The sequence below is a fragment of the Ostrinia furnacalis genome, unplaced genomic scaffold (assembly GCF_004193835.3).
Source record: "Ostrinia furnacalis isolate ACB-3 unplaced genomic scaffold, ASM419383v2 OfSCF7554, whole genome shotgun sequence".
Taxonomy (NCBI): Eukaryota; Metazoa; Arthropoda; class Insecta; order Lepidoptera; family Crambidae; genus Ostrinia; species Ostrinia furnacalis.
In genome coordinates this window covers 7560-33046 of record NW_021137793.1, presented here as the reverse complement: position 1 = coordinate 33046, position 25487 = coordinate 7560, and positions in this window count along the sequence as shown.

Below are 25487 nucleotides of genomic sequence, written 5' to 3'. Positions count from 1 at the left end.
ACCCTCCTGGGGTATACTATCATTTGTCTTTGCGTCCATGCTTGTGTGTCTGCTTACGGGCGCAGCTGCCCCACCTCCACGACGGGGTAGCATGCTAGATACCCTCTAGCCATTCATCCCCTCGGCCCCCGCCAGACCTTAGGATTAGGGGTTTTATAGACTTGTCCTTGTCTTGGCCCCGACTTCCGTAGCCGGGGCCCCCGGCCCCCCTCCGTTGGGGGGTTACGGGTTGCCCGACAGGCCCGCCGAGTTGACGCGACCTGTCGCGCCGGTGAGGAGTCAGCCGCCCGCGTGACAGAACACGCGGACGTTGCCCGGGATGCACCACGGGGAGGTCTCTCACCATCGCACCCCATCGCACACCATCGCACCCCNGTATATTATTATTTATTATGTTTAGTAGGTAAAATCTTACATTATACGATTTATGTAATCTTGACTAATAAATTTAAGACGTATATCGTCTCCCAAGTAGAAGACAACGGTATTATTACTGATGGTTCGTTCTTTAGATGCAGCCACACTACATGGCTCATGACTCGTGTCAAGTTGTATGGTGTTTGTTCCTGAAAAATAATAAAACAAGCTGTTAACTGCAATCATAATGGACAAGTTTCCTAATTTTTAATTTTAGTAAAACTAATAATAATTGTGAAAGAATCATGAATTTATATCTCTACAAATACAAAAGTTACAGGGCCCTAAAGTTGCGCATAACAAAATTCGCGCCATTTTGATTTGAAGTAGTCACGACAGTCATTCGAAGTACAAACAGTAAATCAGCCCTGTGGGTCTAGACAAAGTGCAAATTATAATCGCAAAGCAGTCGAAAAGTGGTCGAAAGCCCCTTTTTTGTATGGAGTTTTGACGGATTCGATTTTCGATTCGATCAAAAAGTGCGTTTTGTCTAGGGGGCAGGTCCAGTGCTGTTGACAGATCCATTTTTTTTAAATGTAGTAGTTTCAAATTTTTCTTGTAGTTTTTTTTAGCCAGGTTCACTCAAGATTCTTTCTTAGTAAAGTTATGTGACCTTTTTTGACATATTCAAGACATATTTAAAAAGAAAAAGAAGACTTTGACATTATAGTGTCATTCTCGACAATCAGCGTAAGGGGTGGTAAGCATTGTGATTGATACTTGAACAGGTGGCCTGACATCACGGCACGGCCTATTTTTAAGTTTCACGCGAAAATATGGAGGTAATTTAAATAGGCAATTAATTTCTCAGTCATTTCTTGATGGATTTAAAAAATAATTTCACCGGCTTATTAGTTTTGGTCTATATTTTAATCCCATTCAGTGAAATCTAATGTTTTCAACATCACGAAACTTGTCCATTAGCCGGATTTGGCGGACTAATGCCCGTTTTTACCATCAATCCCTAATTTTTAAGTGACTCCTATGGTAACACATAACAGGGATTTTGTTTTCATAGGGATATTTATTTATTTATTTATTTATTTGAACACCAACAAGGTTACATTGAGGCTTCACAAAAGTAACTATAAAAAAATTACACTTACTTAAAAATTCGGGATTGTTGGTGAAAACGGGCATAAGCCCGTTAGAGGCCCGGGGCGAATAAACTAATCAACTGAGGCCCCCTATCTTTAAAAAGTGGCGTATTAATTCTGATCTAAGCTCCTTTTTCTGACATGCCATGTCACGCTGATTCATGGTTAGTAGGTAGCCACTCATGAGGTACTGAGGCGTTTGGGGCCCCCCAAAGACCGGGGGCCCGCCTGTTAGTCCGCCACTGTCTAGCCGTAGACCACCGAATTTAAGTTGGCCCATAGTTGGGCCCGATTCTGATTTGTATGAAGAATCGCCCGATACCAAATCGGTGTAATGTGCATTGTGCACACTTCCACATCTCCATACTGATCAGCCCGAATCGAGGATCAGCCAACTAAAAGTCGGTGATCTGCGCCTAGATTTATACCCCCTTATTAATAACTAGCGGCCGCCCGCGAATTCGTACGCGTGGATCCTGATTTACCCCCTTCATCTATCTTACGCGGTTTAGATTTATCATACAAATGTTTTTCCCGCTAACTCCCGTTTCCGTGGGAATTTTGCAATATCCTGTTGTAACTAAGCTTTAAGTTTACTAAGGTACCTGCATGCCAAATTTCAAGCGTCTAACTTAAGCGGTTTAGATTTTTCATACAAAAGGATTTTCCCGCTAATTCCCGTTCCCATGGGAATTCCTAAGTATAATTTAACCTGCCCCGGAGTATGAAGAATAATTGTACCAAGTTTCGTTAAAATCCGTCGAGTAGTTTTTGTTTCTATAAAGAACATACAGACAGACAGACAGACAAAAATTTTACTGATTGACTTTTTGGCATACTGATGCCTAATCACTAATTAGTATCGATCACTTATCACCCCCTGATAGTTATTTGAAATATTTTTGAAATATTTTTTAAAAATATTTCATGTACAGAATTGACCTCTCTACAGATTTATTATAAGTATAGAAAAGTTGCACCTAGGATGAACCTTGGATTAAAATGACATTTCCATACTAAATTACAACTTAAGCCAGAGTTCAAACTAGGGTGTAAATTTTAAATAAGGCCGATGATTAAATTTTTTATGTGGTAGGAGGCAAACGAACATTAATAGAATAGTTTGAATATTATTTTGCGTTTTTGCAACAATTTTCTTTACTGCTCCGTCTCTATTGGCTGTAGGGTGATGTCAAAGCCTTTCGTGAGAAATGGGTAATTAACCAACACAAAAATATTTTTACAGGTTCAGATAGTATAGTAAAAATAATCATTTACCAAAAACAGCAAAGTGATTAATTTTTTTGCGGGTCCAATGACAGTTTAACTTTCCCCCGGGACAAACTAGGCCTTCACAGGAGTTGCAGCGGTGGGAACGAGAGGTGGGAATAGTCCCGTTAAAAGACACGGCCTAGCTCTCACTAGAGCGGTTTTTAATACAGTACTTATGTAAACTTTGTAACTAATTTATCTTTCAAATACATTAGTCATCGGAAAATATTAACCACAATACATTTAATTACATTTATTAAAGTTGTCATAAATGATTAATTAATGATAATTTTAGTTTCCATAGTTGGTATTTGAATTAGTTCATGATGTTTTTTAAAATATAGGTACTTTATTCAAAATCAAAAAAATGTAAATTACTTTATTCAGTTCAGACCAATATTATAAGCACTTATGAACGTCAAAACTAGGAAAAAACAAAAAAAAAAACACTATACATGTCTATTTTGTAAGAAAAAAAAAGCATGACTCTCCTTATCTTTTGTGCCCTACCAGATTGATGATGTATTGATGATTCGGTATCCTCAAACACGAGGAACTGGCTATTTTCTTCTTCTTGTCGTGTTGACAACAAATCTTTACAGCGTCAGCCCAAAACTCCGCTACAAGAGTGGCGTTGTCAGTAGCATTAATTAAATCTAGTTCTTTGGGCATGCAATGCACGACATAGTTATTTGTTGTTAAGGCGACATTACTTGGGTAAGATGGCGGCTAGCAAGGTGGGCTTGAACAAGTCCTACCACTAACCAAATCGAGCAGAAAATGTTGCCCCCACTGGGAATCGAACCCGGGATGTTCTGTGGGGCGGAGTACAATGTAAGGGACCATTCCCACCTCTCGTTCCCACCGCTGCAACTCCTGTGTAGCCAGGACCTACAGCTTGACCGCCAACAATATAACCAGTGAAGGTCAAGTTTGTCCCGGTGGAAAGTTAAACTGTCATTGGACCCAAAACGAAATTAATCAGAACTTCAGTTGAATAAGAGGAGTTCGAAGTTAAGGTTCGACTTCTCCCCAGTGCTAAGCGGATGACAGGACACGAAACAAAGGTTTAAGTACCTAACCTTTAAGAAATGATTCACCACGGACAGTAAATGTCAATTATGTGGTGACCTTCCTGTGAGCTATTAGCTAATAATATTTTTCACAAAATTGTTTAAAAGCACGAAATTTTTTTCCTTGTCGCGACAAGATCTGTGTAATAAATGTATGTTATATTGAATTAAACATTATGTCACATTCATGTTTCCGAAAATTACACTCCTACAAGATATTTAATTATTTGTTACAAAGGAAAGAGTAGAACTTATTAAGTTCTTCATCATTGTCATCATTTAGTCACAGGACGTCCACTGCTGAACATAGGCCTCCCCCAATGATTTCCAGGTTGGCTTGTTTGCAGCGACCTGCGTCCAGCGCTTTGCAGCATTTATGAGGTCATCTGTCCGCCTTGCGGGTGTTTTAGTAGGTCAAAATAAAAGCGAAAGGTCACTGACTGGCTCACTCATACGAAAGCTCAGAAACTACAAGTGCTAGTAGTCTCAAATTTTGCATGGGGGTTTCCTTTTAGAACGTAGGTGCTCACTAAGACGGGATTTTGCAAAATTCAACCCCTAAGGGGGTAGAACGGGATCCAAGTGTACGAAAACGCGGGCGGCCGCTAACTAATATTATAAATGGGAAAGTAACTCTGTCTGTCTGTCTCTCTTTCACGTCAAAACTACTGAACCGATTTGAATGTTTGGCATAGACATAGTTTGAGTCCCGAGAAAGGACATAGTAGGTATAGTTTATTATCCCGGTTTTTGAAACAGGGACGCGCGCAATAAAGGTTTTCTGTGACAGAAAAAATTCCACGCGGGCGAAGCCGCGGGCGGAAAGCTAGTAACTAGTAAATAAATAGACTTACCTGCGAAGGCGAATGAGACAAATCTGTCTATTAGTAGGTATCCTATTCAAATAAATGGCACTTTCAGTAACATTTTCACCGCACCGACCACTGAGCACTGAGTGAGATGTTACTATGAGAAACAGTACAAGTGGAGCAGGGCGACCATATGGGCGTATCGAGGTGGGACAGCTACTACGTACGTATTTTAAAATAATTATATGATTTCAGACTACAATAGGTGTGAAACGTGGAAGGTCACCAAGGTTAGCACACACCAGCTGCAAGTCTTCGTCAACCGCTGCCTTCGCCGAATTCTTAGCATATACTGGCCAGAGAAAATCTCCAACGACGAGCTATTGGAACTCTGCCACAAAATTCCGATCAACCAGCAGATCAAGCGCCACAAGTGGAACTCGATCGGCCAGACTCTCCGAAGAGATCCCGATCACGTCACCAAGCAGGCCTGGATTGGAACCCCTAAGGAAAACGCAAACGTGGTCGCCCCAAGCAAACTTGGCGGCGCACTGTGGCAGACGAGGCGAAGAAGATCGGCAATATTTGGAGCGAGATCAAACGCGAAGCCCAAGACCGAACGCGATGGAGGACTGTTGTGGACGCCATCTCCCATCTAGGGGACATAGGACCTTCAGTCAAAGTAAGTCAAGACTACAATAGGCTCAGTGGCAACCACAGGCTGGAAAACGTAAGGGGAAGGCCTCCCACTAGGTGGACCGAAGACCTGGTGAAGGTCGTGGGTAGCGCCTGGATGCGGGCACCGTGCAGCACAGGGCCGGTTATTTTATTGCTACTATTTTTATCTATTGTTCGTTCTTTTCAGCCAAATGACGTCCACTGTTGGACAAAGGTCTCCCCCAAAGATTTCCCGCGCTGCCCGCATCTAGTACCTCGCCAGATCATCGTTACAAGTCGATTGAGTTAACTGCGCACCTAGCAGCCGTGACGTCACATCGACGTTCTGGTACAGACGGGACGAACGCGGGTGAGTGCGAGTGGTGCGAGGCAGAGTCGCATTCTAGCGAGGTGCGCAGTTAGCTTCAAGGTGCTTCCGTATTCGTTGTTAACTTCAGCCTATTCCCACTTTATCCCGACATTATAGAACTACTTGGTCACCCTACCGCATTGTCATATAATTAATAATAGAAGGATAACACTTTAATTATCCTGTAATATATTATTGACGTTAGTAAAGGATAAAATATTGTAATAAATTTATGATAGACTAGCTTGTAAAACAATTACATGTATTTCGATGTCCCTAAAATGAAATAAAATTTCCTTTTACCATATAATATGTATGTATGTATTTAAAAATATAATATCCTTATGGGTGGATTCGACCAAACAAGATTAAATATTAATCTCAGAATAAATCGTCAGTTTTGACATATTATTTCCCATACTGACAATGTGCCTTATACCAGGAGTTATTCTCTGATAAAAGTTTGGTCGAATCGGGCATAAGTTAATATAAGTAATATATATCCGCTAGCACCCTTAACGTTGCTTACTTTGTGGCTAAAGGGCGCTTTGTGAAATTGTCTAAAAGAACTATTATTTATTACTAGCGGCCGCCCGCGACTTCGTACGCGTGGACCTCGTTTTACCCCCGTTAGATATCATGTTGATAGATAGCATTTCACGGCTTCCCCCTCATGAATATTTACGAACGTCAAAATCATCGAACTCTCAAATTGAACTATTTATTTAAACTTAAATGCCACTTGAAGGAGTTCTTAAGGCGAACTTAACCCTTAAGGCATTCTCTACCATCCTACTCTACTGCCCTAAGTATGTATTGTAGAGTACCGCGAACACAATCTTCTATATCTATAAAAGCGAAAGGTCACTTATTGACTGACTCACTCATCACGAAATCTCAGAAACTACATGTGCTAGGTGTTCAATAAGACGGGATTTTGCAAAATTCAACCCCTAAGCACAGTAGATTACTGTGCCCTAAGGGGGTAAAACGGGATCCACGCGTACAGTCGCGGGCGACCGGTAGTATGGAATAAACTATGTTTTAGCGATAAAAAAGCTGAAAATTATAAAGAATCTTTCATTTATCGAATCTAATAGACTAGTATTATATTATAATCATAATCATAATCATTTATTTATTGCTTCATAAGTGTACATAGGTGGTGATCTTAAACTTAGTCTCAACTTATGACCCTGTAAGGGTGTTGCAAATCTTGTATCGTAGGTACATTATAACTCATATAGGTGATTATAACTCTATTTTAGATGATACCAATCCTGAAACTTCTGCACTTTCCCTAGTCACCATCATTAGATCTGCAATTAATCAAAATAAAACTGTTAAAATGGTAGCTCGTAAAGACAAAATAATTAAACCATGGATTACATGTGGACTCCTACGCTGCATTCGAAATCGAGACTCGATGCATTTAAAATTAAAACAGTCTCCCAATAACACTATTTTGAAAACGACGTATCTAAGGTATCGTAACTTTTGCAATGCGCTCTTGAAGAAACTAAAATTAAATTATGAAAAATCCGAAATGGAAAATGCAAAAAATAATCCTAAAAAAATGTGGAACGTTGTAAAAACTATCACAAATACAAAATGCATCAAAAAAACCCCCTTTGAGCTTTTACAAATAGACGAGGACGAGAAATCTTCGATTAATCGTGTAAATACATTTTTCGCGAATATAGGTAAAAACTTAGCAGCTAAGATTTCCGATTCTATTCCCGAAGACTCCTCTATTACTCTCCCCAACATGACCTCTAGGCAGAACTCCTTCGTTATTTTACCAATAGATGAAACTGAGGTGAAAAGGTTGGTAATGAATCTCCGCAGTGATTGCGCTACTGGTTGGGATGACATTTCCCCTCAAGTTATTAAACGGTCATGCGATGCCTTGGTCCCCAGTANGAGTTGACGCGACCTGCCGCGCCGGTGAGGAGTCAGCCGCCCGCGTGACAGAACACGCGGACGTTGCCCGGGATGCACCACGGGGAGGTCCCTCACCATCGCACCCCAACCTAACCTTTTTTTTTTTTTTTTTTTTACATGAGGAAATGCTTTGCGCATACCCCGGGCCGCGGGGGCAGCCAGGGGTTATGTGGGACTCTCCCCGCCAGAAGGACGGGGCCTACCCACTAAAACCTCATGGGGTCCTCTGCTAGCGCGATATGAGGTGCACATAGGGCTTACCAGGGGCTTAACACCACGTGTGCACCTCGCGCATCTGCCGCAACCGGCTCCCTCCAAAGCGCGCGGAACACCCGCGCGCGCTCTGGGACTCACTTCGTTGAGGGCCTCCTCCCCCCGGAGGGTACCCCCTGTGAGCTTGCCGCCTGTAAGGCCTGCTCCTTGGTCAGGCGGTCAGCGACAGCGAGCGAAAACTCCTCGCAGGACGCAACGACCGCCTTCTTCGCTTTGAGCTGCTTCGGCACAGGACACTTTTTGGTCCCTGCCACGTGGTCAGCAACTCTACCCTCAGCTGCGCACAGGGCACATTTAANGCCATCTGCTTTGGTGCCCCGAATAGGCGTATCAGAGTTGTCACCGATTTTGGGTTGGTTACTTTTGCATACCGGGCATTTCCAGGAATTTTTCGCATCCTTGGACAGTTTCTTGAAGTTTTCTTTTGTTAGATTGACACAAACAAAGTGGTAAACTCGAGGACACTTGATACATGAAATGGCCTCGGTCGCCGAAATCAATTTGTTACAGCCTCCACAGATACTCATCGTGATACTATTTTCCCCGAACTTGGGTAAAATATTGCGTAGGGTGGCAACTAGGGCTTGAATACCGGAATTCCGGAATTTCGTAACTCCGGAATTTCGGATAGATTTATTCCGATATTTCAATTCCGGAACTGAAGCCAATATCGTATTCCGATATTGAAATTTTTCATAAATTCTTTTTACTTTTCAAAACGTTTAAGTATCAAAATAGGTCCTTAGATAAGGAAGTCCTTGAGAAATGTATTCGCAACTTTATTACTTATAATATTAAAGAGGCAATAGAGCGGAAACAAAGTTCCAAAATGTTCGCTAGACACAATTCTATTGGGCGAAGCCAGCTGAAGACAGCGGATGGTAGTGTAAATTCAACAAACGCTGAGGGTTCTGGGTGAGATCGAAAAGTTTTTATGGACAGCTATTATACCTCGGTCACCAAACCTTTTAATAGCTCAACCACAGGACAGTTCCAAGAGCTAAGCTCACTCGACACTATACCTAATATATCCCGGACATCAGCCCATACGAGATTAAGATGGCTCTCAAACAGCTAAAGAACAAGGCACCGGGTGATAACGAAATAACCTCGGAGCTTCTGAACGTGGCGGGTGATAAACCGATACTGAAAGTCCTTCAGAGACTGTAACTCCGTCTTACTCCAGGGAATAATGCCAGAGGTACGGAACAAAGGCTTGGTGGTGTTTTTCTTCAAGAAAGGGGTAAAAGCCTTATTAAGGAATTCTTCGAATAGTCTCGCGCGTAGGTTCGATGACTTATAGCCTCTCGAAGAAGCCGGTTATCGAAGTTTACAGTACCATATTATACCGCATCTATACGCTATGGCAGGTTATACAGAAGACCGAAGAGTCTAACTTGTCAATATGCCTGGCGTTCTTAGACTATGAGAAGGTCTTTGAGCCTGGCTGAGCATGTGGGCGATTCCTCTGAGCGAGCTGTGAGGCAGAGAGATGTAATAATACGTCAAATTGAACTCGGCTGGGCAGCGTTCGGAAAACTACATAACATCTTTTCGACCAAAACACCTAAAGACGAAAGTCTACAATCAGTGTGTGTTGCCAACTTGCCAGTAGTGATGACATACGGTTCGGAAACGTGGCCTCTTACTATAGGCCTTTATAATAAGCTCAAAGTTGCACACCATGGTATGGAGATGGAGAGTGCTATGCTCGGTGTTTCTTTTCGAGATCGAACCAGATATGAGGAGATTCGTAAACGAACTAAAGTCGCCTGACATATTATAGCGATCGGATTAGCATGCTAAAGGGGCAATGGGCAGGGCACATACTACTAGTCTAGTAGTACTAGGCGCTTTCTTTTTTTAACCAATTCCGGAACTAGAACCGGAATTCCGGAGTTGAGTGCCCAATATCGGAAATCAGTTCCGGAATTGAAAACTATCCGATTTTGCAAGCCCTAGTGGCAACACAGATTGTCTATGGTCGCTAGTAGCTGTCACCTGTCACTGAGTAATGACAGTTGGGTCTGTCATTTGATGTTGACATACACAATTTGTATTAATATTGGACGGTAGTTGTGAAAATGTAGCTTCCAGGCGAATAAATATTTGCTTGAATATCACTTGTTATTAATGCAGGCACTGAGATAACACTTGTGTTGCGAGTATTAACGGCACTTGTTAGAAATATCCAGTTTTGCAGNGTAAACTTAGGGGATTGCAAATATTACTTAGAAAGTCAGAAACATGTAACGGAATCTCCGACTTACCACTTTAGTGGAGCGATTACAGAAATTAATGGCCTATTAAGGCTAAACTGTCGCAAAACTTGAATCACTAATCACAGCATCTACGGGAATAACAACAGTACACCAATCTACATAAATGAACATATCACGCGCCACACTAAGCAGCTGTTCTGGGAAGCTAAAACCAAAATGAAAACAACCTATAAGTATACTAGCTGACCCGGCGAACTTTGTTCCGCCTTAATGGCAATAAATAAGCAGACTTTTTTTTTATTTCGAACGGGATAAAAAGTATCCTATGTCCTTCTCCTGGCTCTAAACTACCTACCTGACAATTTTCAGCTAAATCGGTTCAGCCGTTCTTGAGTTATAAGTGGAGTAACTAACACGACTTTCTTTTATATATATAGATATGGATTCAGAATGCTCGTATTTTAGTGAGAAAAGATGACAGAGAGAAAAAAATCTACCAAATACGATCGGAAAAAGACATAATTGCATTATTGAGTAGCACTGAACGGGAACAGGAGTAGTATTAACAGATATCTTCCTATTACTAAATTATGACCTCCAATACTGACCCACATCCTGAGATGCAAGATATAGAATACACTTAAATTTGAAAACATACAAACATGGTCGAATTATATCAACACACAGAAAAATGCTCTAAATATAATACACATGAACATAATTATGTTCTTTAAAAAAACACTTTTGTGAGTTTCTAACTCTAATAGAAGACAGCAGTGAAAATATAGACATTATCTGTTTGACGGAAGTAAACATAAAAAAGGAGGATACAACTTTATTCAACATAGAAAACTTTAACATGTACTCAGAAACAAGAGAGGATAAAAGAGGGGGAGGTATAATAATATTCGCAAAGAAACATCTACACATAGAAACGTATAAAACGAAATCCAAATATTGCGAGCTCCTGCACTTCAATCTTAAGATGGACGGGTATGAAACAGACGTATTGGCTGGATATAGACCTCCACATCTAAATAAAAGGAGCTTTATAAAGGACTTGGATCAAATATTGGGAAATATATCGACTACTAAAAACATAGTAATTATTGGTGACTACAACATAAATATACTGGAAAATGAAATGGATACGGTAGCCAATATCTACTTGAATACATTATCGGTTTGGGGGCTACAATGTGGAGTGCAAGATATATAGCCATGAGCTTCCTCAGTCCACAAACGGAAGCGCTCAGCAGCACCATATCATACAAAAAAAAAAAAAATACAAAATATTTTATTCATACAAACAAGTCATATAACAAAGTTTTGGATCTAATCCTTTTAAGTTTTATCAACTTGTGTTAGGATCAGACCGCTCTGTCTAAATACAATAATGAAAACAGACTCGTTGAAATGACGTTAAATGTTACTTAAATAATGTTACTTGAGTTAGTGTGAAGAAAGAGAAGTAGAATTAAATAGACATATAAGTAAATAGATATAAGTAATTAAATAATCTATACTAATATTATAAAGAGGTAAAGTTTGTGTGTTTGTATATTTATTAAATTGCAAGGGGCAATCACGGGATCTACTGAACCGATTTTAAAAGTTATTTCACCAATAGAAAGCCACAAAATTGCTGAGTGTCATAGGTTATATAAAAAACCGAAAAATTCCACGCGGGTGAAGTCGCGGGCGGAAAGAAAGAAAATAATAATAATAATAATACACAAATACTTGTAGAGAAGATAAAAGTATACACNGCTTGACTTGTTTCAGGGTGGAACAGACGGTCCATCGTTTGAACCTTGAGGAGGTTCAAAAGGTTCAAACGATTGACTGACCGTTCGTAATATTTTATTCTTTGATGAATTCGTGGGCTGGAGTTATCATTTCCTAGTCTTTTCTGCCATTTTGCACTTAAAATAAAAAGTAGAGTGTAAAAGTTTTTGTATGACAACTAGGGACATGTAGCCTCACAGGCTACGATCGATTTTCTAATTCGTATAACTTACGTGCAAAACAACCGATAACACGTCTGCCTTCTTCTGTGGTCGTTTTAGCACTAAAACAAAAGCTACTAAGACGCTGGGTCGCTGCAAGCGAGGGGAAGTGGTCAATTCTAAGAATTTGAAAAACATGAAACGCCTGTCAGACTACGTGTCACTGGTTAAAGGTTAAGAAGTGAGCGTTGTGCTCTCTCAATCTTAATCATTTTTGTTTTGTGGGAACCACCCCAAACCGGCAGGCAGTATGTTAAGACGGATTGAACCAGAGATGTGTAGATATATAATATAAGATCGCGGTCAGTGATGTGTCTCAGATATTTAAAAATCCATAACAATTTCCGGACGCGCTGAGTGCACATATCAATTTGTTTTTGCCAGTTCAGATGTTGGTCCAGATAAATTCCTAGGTACTTGGCATAGGGGACTCTCTGTAGTGGTTGACAACTACATTTCTTCAAGGGGTTGGGATTAGGATCATCGCAAGTGTGTGCCGTAAGCTGACAACTGCTGCCTGGTTGAGTAGATGAAGTAATTGAAAACGTTATGTAGTTAGTTTTATTTGTGTTCAGTGTAAGGAGATTATTGTCTAGCCATTTGGTTACAGTGTTAAGGCCACTAGAAGCGGTTTCAAATACCTCACTCCAACTCTTTCCATAAAACAATAGAGCTGTGTCATCAGCGTACGACACAATTTTACCGTTGAGTAGAGCAGTATTAGTAAGATCATTGATGTATATTAGGAACAGTGTGGGTCCAAGGACACTGCCCTGTGGGACACCATAACTTGTACAAGTCTCCTCAGAACTATAGCAATCATCATCCACCTTAACCCGTTGTGTTCTGTGCATCAGATAGTCGGAAAGAAGATGAAGAAATTGACCACGAATGCCAATTCTGTCAAGCTTAGCAGTAAGTATGGGGATTGAGACGGTGTCAAAAGCCTTTTTTAGATCAAGAAACACGCACAAGGCCTTTTTCTTGTCGTCCAGGTGGTTAACAATAGTGCTTGTTAGTTCTAGTACTGCATCCTCAGTACTTTTCTTTTCGCGAAAACCGAATTGGGAGTCCGATAAGATGCTATACTTATTTAAAAATTCAAGCAATCGTTTATTAATAGTTTTTTCTAATATTTTAGAGATGACACTGAGGACAGAAATAGGCCTGTAATTATTGACATCGTCTCTAGCCCCACCCTTAAAAATAGGATATACTATAGCTCGCTTTAACATACATGGAAAGATACCCTTGGCAAAACATAGACAACACAGACGGGCGATAACTGGTGCGAGATCAGCTTTCGATAATTTGATGATTTTGGTGGGTATATTATCACAGCCTGCGGCAGAGTCAGATTTAAGGTTAGAGATAATGGATTCAATTTCATCAAGATCCGGTTCAATAATTCCAATAGAATTGAGTTGAAAGGGAGGTAACGTCTCAGAGTTAGTATTGATAGGTGACAATGGTTTACGCTNAATAAACGTTTTTATTATTATTATATTATTATTATTATTATTAAACATTACTAAATATTCTACAATAGTTAGTAATAATTATTAATATTGATAAATTATAAAATTAATTAGTTAACATAATTTTACATTACAATTAAAATACAATAATGTTTCTCCATACCTATTTATACATAATTTTCATCATCGCATCCTACTCAAATTATAGAACTCCTGAATACTATAAAGACATTTTGATATAAGGAACTCTTTTAGCTTGGCCAAGAATAATGAGTCTTTTTCAATATTTTTTAAATAGGTAGGCAGTTTATTATAGACTACTATGGACATGTGGTAGACTCCTGATCTTACCAGGTGAAGCTTAGTGTCGGGTAATGCTAATCTATCTTTGTATCTTAAGTTACGGGGTGCTGAATATTGTTCTTTTGCTTGAGAGTAAATAATTTTATTCTCTCTGACAAATTTACATAGACCTAGGATATAAATTGATGTTAGTGTTAATTATCTGTGGTAGTACCTACCTACTAAAGATTATTCGAACGTTGAGTACTGATACCGCAGCCGCGCAGTGGATAATGAGCACATATTTTGATTTCTTTGTGTGTGTGAATTTGTAATGCGACACAGATTTTCGAACTCAGCGCATTAGTTGGCATCTCTCTATATCTCTATGGTTACGAACGAATTCGTTATCTGTTCTCTCTCTCTTTTGCACGAACTATTTTATGCAGGTTTCCGTTTAGTAGTTTAAGTGTTTTAATATTAATGTTTACACGAACATCCCGTTACAATCCCGTTTGCAGTGTCCCACAAAAACCGATCCGAGGGCTTAGTGTGAATTTTGTAAACGTTGTTAAAACTAATGGACTAAAGCTGAGTTGCACCATCTCACTTTAACTTTAACAAACGTCAAAAATCTGGCAAGCTCCATACAAAAAGCACCGGTTATCGCCATAGTTACGGTCAAAGCCCGATGACCCAAACTTCATGATTCACCAACATTCTATTCTATATTGAGAGCATACGCTGATAAACTTTCAGCTTTTATAAAATGACGTAGATCTGGCGTTCCCTAGCTCTTAGTCTATAACTACTTATCGGCCAACTAAAAGTCGGTGGTCTGCGCCTAGGCTTGACGACGAAATGTATGACGGATTGTACAGCTCCCTAGCGGAAACTTCAAGAACTAAAATTGACATATATTTTTTTAACGCGCTCACTAGTGAGGACGTTTGATGTACCTCACAAAGCCCTCTGTAGTCTGCGACTAGGCTATGTGCAAATTTCACACGACAGTCCAGTTTAGCGGGACCCGGTAATACAGGATGCAGGATAACCTTTTGAGGGTGCGCCGGATGCAGGAGCGGTCTTGGTTGATGACTTCGAGGGAGTTATGTAAGAAGTTGCTTTTTGAGTCTGCTTGGTTCACACACTCACTGCGGGCGCCCGTCGCACAGTCGCGACAGCAATATAATTACGCGCGACGCGAGCGATAAGGATGGGTAGCTTGGGGTCATTGGACAAAATTCTACGTGCTCACAGACCGGGCTTTAGTTAAAAACATCTTAGGTTTAGTTACGCAAGAATCTGTTCAGCAAGTGTTTTACCAACATCTACAAAATGTTTATTGATCAAGTTTGCCGAGTTTTCCGGGGTATTAGCTAACTGTTTTAGGTCTTGATTTTTGAGTTTTGTTTTATTTAAATTAGTAAGATTTTTAATAGAGTTCCAAAGGGATTTGTTATCTTTAGCTTTCGAGAGTAGTTCTCGTTCATATTTCCGTTTAAGCTTTTTTAGTAAGTTGTTGCAGAAATTACGGTATCTTTTGTAGATTAAGTGTAGTGTTTCGTTTTCTTTGTCTTGTTGGGATTGCTTCTGAAGCCTGTTTCTATTTTTGATACATTGTAATAAGCCAGGAGTAACCCACGGTTTAATAATACGCTGGTTACTTGGGACTACTATTGTTTTAGTATTAGTCAGTATGGCATGGTAGATTTTATTAATTAATTTTTCAGACAAAATGTTAGGGTCTTCAATTTTCAAAAGGTCATTTAAATTAGACTCGTGTAATGTATCAGCCACTCCAGCATAGTTGGTAATAGTCTTTGTTGCTTTTTTGAAATTCGGGCAGATTTTTGTGTAAATATATGTCAATATCATGTAGTGGTCCGTAACGGTGGTGTCGAGGACGCCGATGGAAGCATAAAAATTATTAGGATCTAGGTTTGTAAAAACATGGTCAATACAACTGTTGATTCTAGTATTTAGTCTATGACCTGGGGGGAGACCATGTTGAGCCATCATTTCTAGGTATTTGTGGCTACGGGCGTTTAAGTAATCTTCAAGTATGTTGATATTCAAATCGCCAGTTACAATAACGTTTTTATGTAAATTTACAGAATTTAGGTGTGAGTCTAATGAATTAAGGAAATTATCTATATTATGGTTTGAAGGTGATCTATAAATGCAGATAATTGAACAGTTAAAGATATTAATTTCTAGACATGAAGAATCACATAAAAATAATTCTTTTACGTTATGTTTTAAGTTGCTTTTTATATATACAACAACACCGTCATTTCGAGTTACTTTACAGGTCGTATGATAGATGCAATAGTTGGGTCTGTGTGGAAGAGGTAAGTCTGGATTTAATCTACATTCAGTCAATATTAATATATCGAAAAGTTGATCAATTTCCATAAGATTTACTGAAAAGTCCTCGTAGTTTTTGTAAATACTTCTGATATTCTGTGTAGCAATCGAAAGAGTTGGGTTCTCCGTTGGTAAGTGGTCGTGTAGATTATTAGAGTTACAGGCAAAACAGTTTACATTAGTTATATTGTCCAATTCATGCATTAATTGAGTTTTGTCATTCATACTTAATATGAGGCGTATGATAGGTTAGTGACAGAGATACATTTCGATACATGTAACTGAGTACGAGATGAGACGTTACGGGGGGGCAATAGATTTTATGAACAAAAATATAGGTTACAAGGCCAAACTGATTATTATAGGTTGAAATTATGTAGGAGTGTAGGTACAGCGTGTAAAAATTGTTTTTCAGTGTATTATAAGATAATATGTGTGTATTAAAATCGATACGTCATAATGAATGTAATTTAGTTTGTAGTTTAATATTAGCGATAATATTATTATATGTGCGTATGTAGTGTGATATGATAATAAGGGATATAACATGCATTATAACATTGAATAAATAATTGAGATCACCGGGGGAAGTTAGTGGGGGTGCTAGTCAATCCTTCATCAGGGTGTTGATGGCTGCTTCATTTGTGATCTGTATAATGGCCGAGGTATCATCCCGTCTGACATAGACTCGACCGTACGAGGTCCAGCAATACTTGAAGCCCCTGGATTTTCTTAAATCTCTTGCCAGAAAGAATAATCTTGATGCCTTCGGGGTTAAATACTCCGATATGAAGATTGGATTGTCCGGATTTCTCTTTATTCCCAGGTGTTTGGCGCATAATTTGTTGCTGTGATTGCGCTTGTTGAATGTTTTGGACCCCCTGAGAAAACCTTCTTTCGTAATGGTTGAATTGAACTCGATAATGACAGACTTTTTCTCGAATGATCCCCTTGTTTTGTAAATGTCTCTAATATCTGTATCATTTAACGATTGATCCAATGTTTCAGCCAAATTTTTCACCATACTAATCAAGTCGTCTTTTGTCTCTTTCGTATCAAGGGGTACATTTTTTATCTCTATTGTAGTCTTACGACTCGTTCTCATTGAGTCCTCCAAACGCTCCTCAAGCACGGCAAGGCATTCATCTTTTTTCCTGACTTCACTCTCCAACTGTTCGATCTTTTTCTTCAAATCCGCATTTTGCTCAGCCAGAAAGTTTAAAGTGGTTTCTATATTCGTGTTTCCTGACTGAATACCTTGCAATATAGGAAATAGTTTTTGTAACTGCGCCTCTTGTTTATGCATTTGGGCATCCTGTTTGAGAGACCAGGATTGGAAAAGGTCGTTCATTTCCTTGCGGAAGTCACTAAATTCAGTCTGCCATGACTCAAAATCCGTTCTTTTCCTCTTTGGTCTTGATGTAACGTTATACTCGAACTTTGTTTCGGCAATATCGTCGTCAGCTATGCTTAGATTTGGCTCAGATAGTGTTTTATCGAGTGAGTGTTGGTGTTCCATGGCAATGCGCCGTAGCAATGTGTCGTAGTTCAATCGTAGCAAGTGGGCGGATCTCGTAGCCTACCTCGTAGCACTCGCGTTGAGGGAGCAGGACGGAGGATGCGTTTCTGTCTCGCGGGGGTGTGGTGCGGTCCCCTCGCTCGCTGCTCCGTGCCGTGTGGTGCCGTGTGCAAAAAAGTCGAGGATACACTTGGACGGAATTCTCGCACTTAAGTTAACTGACGTAGTAACGTTTTTGTTATGTAGTAATTATTATATAGTTTATTTAAAAATTAGCAACACGTCTGCTCGCAACAGTGGTTTCGGACGAAGAGGTAATAATCATTTTACTTCATTTTTATAGCTTCTCTCTCCTCCTCTGTAACAATTAGAGCCCTTTTCCACGACAATCTTCCCAGTTTTGCGGGATCCAGTAAAGCAGGATCCAAAACTGGACTGATACGGTTAAGTACGATCCCTTTCCGGGTTGATAAATGTGCGACGACCTTTGTTAAACTGTCATTGGACCCGCAAAGAAGTTAATCAGAAGAACATAATAAATATATCTACAAATACAAAAAATTACAGGGCCCTAAAGTTGTGCGCCATTTTGATCGGTGTAAAGCCTGGTCCGTGAGCACGTAGAATCCCGTCCAATGACCCCAAGCTACCCATCCTTATCGCTCGCGCGTAATTATATTGCTGTCGCGACTGTGCGACGCGCGCCCGCAGTGAGTGTGCGAGCGCGACAGCAACATAATTACGTGCGAGCGACAAGGATGGGCAGCTTGGGGTCATTGGACGGGATTCTACGTGCTCACGGACCAGGCTTTAGGTAGTCACGACACTCACGATAGTCATTCGGAGTACAAACAGTAATTACCCCTGGTCCAGTGCTGTTGACAGATCCAATTGCTTATATTTATCAAACTAGCGTTTTACAATGTTAAAGGATAGATCTTTATTACTAAAAGTGAAATTAAACTGTCCTCTTCAGTTTTGTATTGATTATCCACATCGAAAGTTAACATAAAATCTTCGCGCGAAAATTTCCGCAAGTCAATTCCATGTTTATGTGGCCAAGACAAATTTCAAGTCAATATTAATAATAAAAATGTGCTCAAATGATAAAAAGTTTTGAATAAGGTTATAGTAAAAATAAAAAACTTTTCATTAAAAATTAAAAGTATCAGCTATATCGTCTAACAACACGTATGTCAAGGCTCACAACTTAAATAGCGCCCTACGTAATATGACGTTTCAAGTCCCTCACTTTTCTTGCGCTTGCTTATTTATCTAGGCTTTATCATTAATCTATATGAACACAATAAAAACTTCCTATTATTCAAATCAAACCTACATAAATGGCTTCCTAATTACGCTTGTAAAACTTACTTTTTGTGAATACGAGAAAATTTGCACAAACACTAAAAAATATGAGACACTTCATGTTAATAATGAGTTCACAATAATAATTCTATGTGATATTATATAACATACAGCTTTTGGGTCGTGTAAGGAAATAAATGTTGTTCTGACGCATAGTGTCGATGGGGCGACCATAATATGCAATGCATTAGGACCTCAGATCATAGAAAGGGATTAGGACATAAATAAACCTCTGTGGTCTAGTGGTAAGACCACCTGCTTCAGACGCAGAGGTCCCGGGTTCGATTCCTAGTGGGGGCAGACTTTTCTGTTCGGTTTGGTTGGTGGTAGGGCTTGTTCTAAGTCCGCCTAGCTACCACCATCTTACCTAAGTCTGTCGCCATAACAACAATGTTAACAGCATTGTTGCGTTTGGCAGTTAGAGGATAGATAGCCAGTTCCTCCGTGGTTGAGGATTCCGGGTGAAGCTCGCGTCCACCTTCGGCCTGATCATCACTTACCGTCAGGTGAGATACAGGCAAAAAGCTTCGTCGTTGTGGATAAAAAGGCATCTACTTAGCATTGTAGGTAAATGACTTTTTTTGCGTGGGCAGGCCTCCTACTAGGTGGACCGACGATCTGGTAAAGGTCGCAGGAAGAGCCTGGATGCGGGCAGCGCAGGACCGTGCACTGTGGAAAACCTTGGTGGAGGCCTTTGTCCAGCAGTGGACGTCATTTGGCTGAAACGAACAAACGAACGACTTTTTTTGGTCGTAATGTCTATTTTACAAACATCTTATTTCTTCGACACGCTGCTATAATCTACGACGTCGACAAAAGAAAGAGTTTATCCGAAAAAACACAGAAAGCGTGGTTACAACAATATATAACACATTGTTGTGGTTAAAACTCAATAATTTGCCTCCTGAATTTAAAAAGGAAAATCGATGGATATAATTATCTAGTAATACCGACCTTCCTGTTAAAATTGTTGATGTGAAACGACCATGGCACAGTGGACTTCTAAACTATTATTATAAACATACAAACCCGGGGCTGGGTCCCAAAAAATACTTGCCACAGCCGTGAATAAACCAACTTAAGTTAAAAATCACACCCTGTATTTTTATTGCATCGATCGTTAGGGTTAAGTTTATAAGGATGAAATCTCTCTAAAAACTTGATAAATCAAATGAAAAGAATCTTAGATTATTTTTCTTCTTCTTTTCGTGTCGACAACAAACCTACACAGTGTCAGCCCAAAACTCCGCCACAAAAGTGGCGTTGTCAGTAGCACTCATCAAATCCTCCTGAGTGCAGTTGCTTGGGCACTCAGGGCATGACATTAGGTGCCTCATCGACTGGGGAACAAAACCGCACCTGCACTCCATGCTCAAGCCATCCAAGAATCCCCACCTGGCCAGATTGTCCTTACTACGATTACTCCTTAGATTATCCTTACTTAGATTATTTTTAATTAGGTATTTACAGTACGACTAGCACGAAAAACTTATTATGAGAAATGGTTGCACGAAACTTATTTTGAGAATCAAAATTGTCACGTTATCGTTTAATTCGAAGGTTGAGTATCGAATTTTGTCGAATACGCAAACGATTCGAAGACTATACAGGGTGACTATTCGACCCACGACAACTCAACCCACTCATTATTTTTTCCTTACTCAACCCAATTTTGTTCCTTACTCTACCCACAACAAATTTTTAATTTTATGTTCCTTATTCACCCCAAAAATATTCCTAGGTCAACCCATTTTAAAACTACTTAAAAAATATAAGATTTTTATGTACGGTCAGAATAAAAATATATTTCTTAGAAATTTAAGCTCAGTTAACTTTTGTGTTAAGATCGTTCTATTACATAAAACTGCAGGAATTCTGATACAATAATATATTTGAAAAACGTTTTTCACAAAAATCAAAATCAAAATCAAAATCAAAAATATTTATTCAGTTTAGACCACAAGTGGCACTTATGAACGTCAATAGAGAATAACCAAAAGGACATAAATCAAATAATGACTAATTAGAATCTACTATAAATCCACTTTAAATCTACCTACTATAAATCAAACGACTGTGATTTTTTATTAAATCAGTATAACCAAGCGATGGCGTATAATTTTTTCCCTAGACACTTGTTCATGAATGTACAAATGTTTCAAATAATATAATTATGTATAATAATTGCAATATAGTTTCGATTACACTGTTTGAGTGTGGTTTGAGCTACATTTATGAAATTTTGAATTGTGAAGGGGTCAAAATTAGCTTGAAATGGTTTTTAAAATACTACACACAACTGTTTAAATCATAATTATATTTAAAATCGGTTCAGTAGATCCCGAGATTACCCCTTCCTTACAATTAAACAAATATACAAACACACAAACTTTACCTCTTTATAATATTAACTAGTATAGATTTAAATAAATACGGTAGGTATAACACTGACCTGCATAGGCATGCCCAAACGTGGAAAATATTATTATAATTCCCAAATAAGTGAACATAACTGGAACTTTACAGTCCATTGTTAGGTAACAACACACTTCACTGGAAGGCGATGATTGTATGAGTAATTATATTGTTATGTATTTAGCCCTACAACAGCTACTCAGTACTGTGGCCATGGTTTATTGTTAGGATAGGATTAAGAAACTTTTTATCTTGAGAGCGAATCCGTCAATACAACCCGTATCTCTAGCATGAATAACTTTCGTCTTCGAATCGTTTGTCTATTCGACAAAATTCGATACTCAACCTTCGAATTAAACGATAACGTGACAATTTTGATTCTCAAAACAAGTTTCGTGCAACCATTTCTGGAGCTGTTTAAGTTTTCGTACTAAATCTTATGATGGCGATTCGAACTCGAAAGTTTTTCGTGCTAGCCGTACCGATCGAGTTACTGCGCACCTGGCTGCCGTGACGTCACATCGACGCTCTAAGACTGACACCACAGTAGATATAATGTACTGTGCTGACACGGCGAACGCGGGGAGGTGTGCGGGTGAGTGCGAGGGAGAGTAATATTTCTACAACTCGATTGGGTTGTAGAAATATTTATCTGTGGCGGGAACACGAGCGGTACGGTGAAATTTCAGCGGTGCGGCGCCGCAAAGCGCTGTGTGTTTCGGCTCAAAATATTGTCCTAAAGACATTCGGTCGCTTCTTTTAAACAGGGTGGAGTTTTGTAATGCCACCTGAAGGGAAAGTAACTATTAATACTGTAGATAGAAAATTTTACTGAAAGAAAACATTCCTTTATTTTTGAAAAGAAAGAGAAATGCATTCAAAGATTTCCGAAAAAAAATCGAAAATTCAAACCATAACAGACAATTTTCTGTACCTACATAATTAAAATAATTTAAGATTTCATGGTTTTCCTTTCATTTGATTTATCAAGTTGTTAGAGAGATTTCATCCTTATACTTAACCCTAACGATCGATGGATTTTTATTGTGTTTTTTTAACAGATTCTAGTTGGTTCGATTCCAGGGTGTGGCAAGAATTTTTTTCGAAATATTTGAATGCAGTTCTATTTCTTTTCAAAAATAAAGGTCATTGAGGAAAATTTTCTATCTGCAATATTAAGAGTACTTTCCCTCCAGGTGGCATTACAAAATTCCACCCTGTATTATCGGATATTCGGTTGCATAAAAAATATTGTTATAATTTAAGAGTGCATAAAGTTTTTTGGCATACTCATCATTTCGCATAACGTTCAAACAGAATAATTCATAAGGCATATTTTTTTTGCCATAACCACTTTTATTATAATAATATTTTAGTATATATTTTTTCTGTATACTCGTTTTTTTAATAACGATTTCTAGGCATAACATTTATTGGCATCTAAACCAATGCCATAAATATTATCATTCATAATATACAAAATACCATAATTTTAACTAATATGAAATATAAAAATGTTATAAGTTATCAAATATAAATAGACAAGCAAGCATGCAAACAAGCATGCAAGCAAGCAGCAAGCATGCAATCAAACAGCAAGCATGCAAGCATGCATGCAAGCAAGGATGAAAACAAGCAAGCCTGCAAGCAAGCAGCAAGCAAGCAGCAAGCAAGCAGCAAGCAAGCAGCAAGCAAGCAGCAAGCAAGCAGCAAGCAAGNAGCAGGACGAAGGATGCGTTTCTGTCTCGCGGGGGTGTGGTGCGGTCCCCTCGCTCGCTGCTCCGTGCCGTGTGGTGCCGTGTGCAAAAAAGTCGAGGATACACTTGGACGGAATTCTCGCACTTAAGTTAACTGACGTAGTAACGTTTTTGTTATGTAGTAATTATTAAAGTTTATTTAAAAATTAGCAACACGTCTGCTCGCAACAGTGGTTTCGGACGTCATCTGCGTAGCTGATATTATTTACACAAACGCCATCAATGTAGCAACCCGCTCTGGTGCCGCTGAGCTCCTCTATCAGCTCATTTACGTACAGGTTGAAGAGCGTTGGTGAGCTCAACCCCCCCTGTCTCACCCCGCACTCCAACCTGTACGGGTCAGACATACATCCATCCCATCTCACATTGTTGACCTGGCTTCTATACCAGTATTTAAAGATATTCAAAAGTTCCCTCGGTAATTGAGATTTTTCGAGTTTATTCCAGAGCAAATCGTATGAAACCAGGTCGAAAGCTTTCGAAAGATCCAGAAAACACGCCACCACTGGTGTGCCACGTTTGGCGTAGTAATTGACAGCGTGCTTGACACACAGAACAGCCATCTCAGTGGACAAGCCACGTCGAAACCCGAACTGGTTATCATGAATACTAACGTATTTGTTTAACTGTGTATTAAGCACGCTATCAAGCACTTTAAACACAACCGTTGCCAGAGAGATAGGCCTGTAGTTGTTTATGTGACATAAACAACTACAGGCCTATCTCTCTGACATAAATTATGTCTGAAAGGTCTGCCGTTTTATTTTTAACAATGGGTACCACTACTGTTTGCAACATCTTATCCGGTAAGTGACTATGACTCATACAAAAGTTATATAACATAAACAAAACTCTGGGCAAATGGGGGCCCGCATACTTTAGGTGTTCAATACTGAGACCATCGTGTCCGGGAGATTTCCCTCTAGACATAGATTTTATGGTCAAGACAATGTCTTTTACAGTAATTTGGGTTTTCCTTTCCACGATAGTCTCAGCATTCAGCACAGAGTGGGAGGGTCCCAAAGGAGATTTAAAACAACAAAATTATCTTTAAACAAGTTAGCAATTTCCTCAGGCTCCGTTTTCCCACCAACACTCACGGGGAGGCCGGGCCTACATTGCAATCTATTTGTATGTTTCCAGAAAGATCTAAAATCGTTTTTAGCGTGATGGGAAGCCAACTTATCCATTTTGATTTGTGTTTCATTATCCTGACACCATTTCATTCTAGATTTAAATCGCCGCCTCGCGTTACACATATCGTTATAAACCGTACCGGAGGTGGGTTTGCCATGCCATACCCACAGACGAAACTTCAGCCTAGCCTCCTCGTGAGCCCTGGCTACATACTTGTTCCACCCTACCACTACTTTCTTTACAGGTCTTTTACTTTCACGAGCCAAAATAGCTGACTCTCTCAATGTATTTACAATGTCGTCATAAAACTTGTTAATGACATTTACATGGCTGATGTTACTACACATATTATCACAACAGTCACTAAGTTCAATTGGAAAGTCAATTAATCTTAACCTACTATTACATTCGTTTTTATACATTTCTACCTCTTGTGGGTTTCTCTCTCCCCATAAAATACGGTTCTCTTTTACATTTTGTTTGGCTATTTTCTTGGGCAATACAACATCTAAACTACATTCTATTATAAAGGGAAATGATCTGACCATAACACATCATAATGAACATAAGTTGTCAGTATAGAGAGGGCCCCTGCATTAGTAGTTACGCAATGGTCAAGCCACCGCTTGGAACCGTGCGCTTCACTAATAAAAGTGTGTGTCTCTGACGATAAACCTAATAATTCAACGTCCATACAGCGCCATTCTTGATCCACACAAAAGTCTAGCAACTCATTATAGAATAATTCCGCTGGGTGCGCATTAAAATCTCCCAGAATATAGGTACTACAGTCTACACTATAACAATCTATAATTGCATTCACCGCGCTAAGTACATCCGTAAATTCCGTTAGGTTTACTTTTGAACAAATATACCCCTTCCCAGCGGTTTCCATAGTAATCGGAATAGGTTGTGTGATTCTTTCAGGCAGTGCATTTTCGCATGTCGCGTGCGCTATGGAAACCGCTGGGAAGGGGTATCTTTGTTCAACAATTACGTCGAAACTAATAGACGTAGA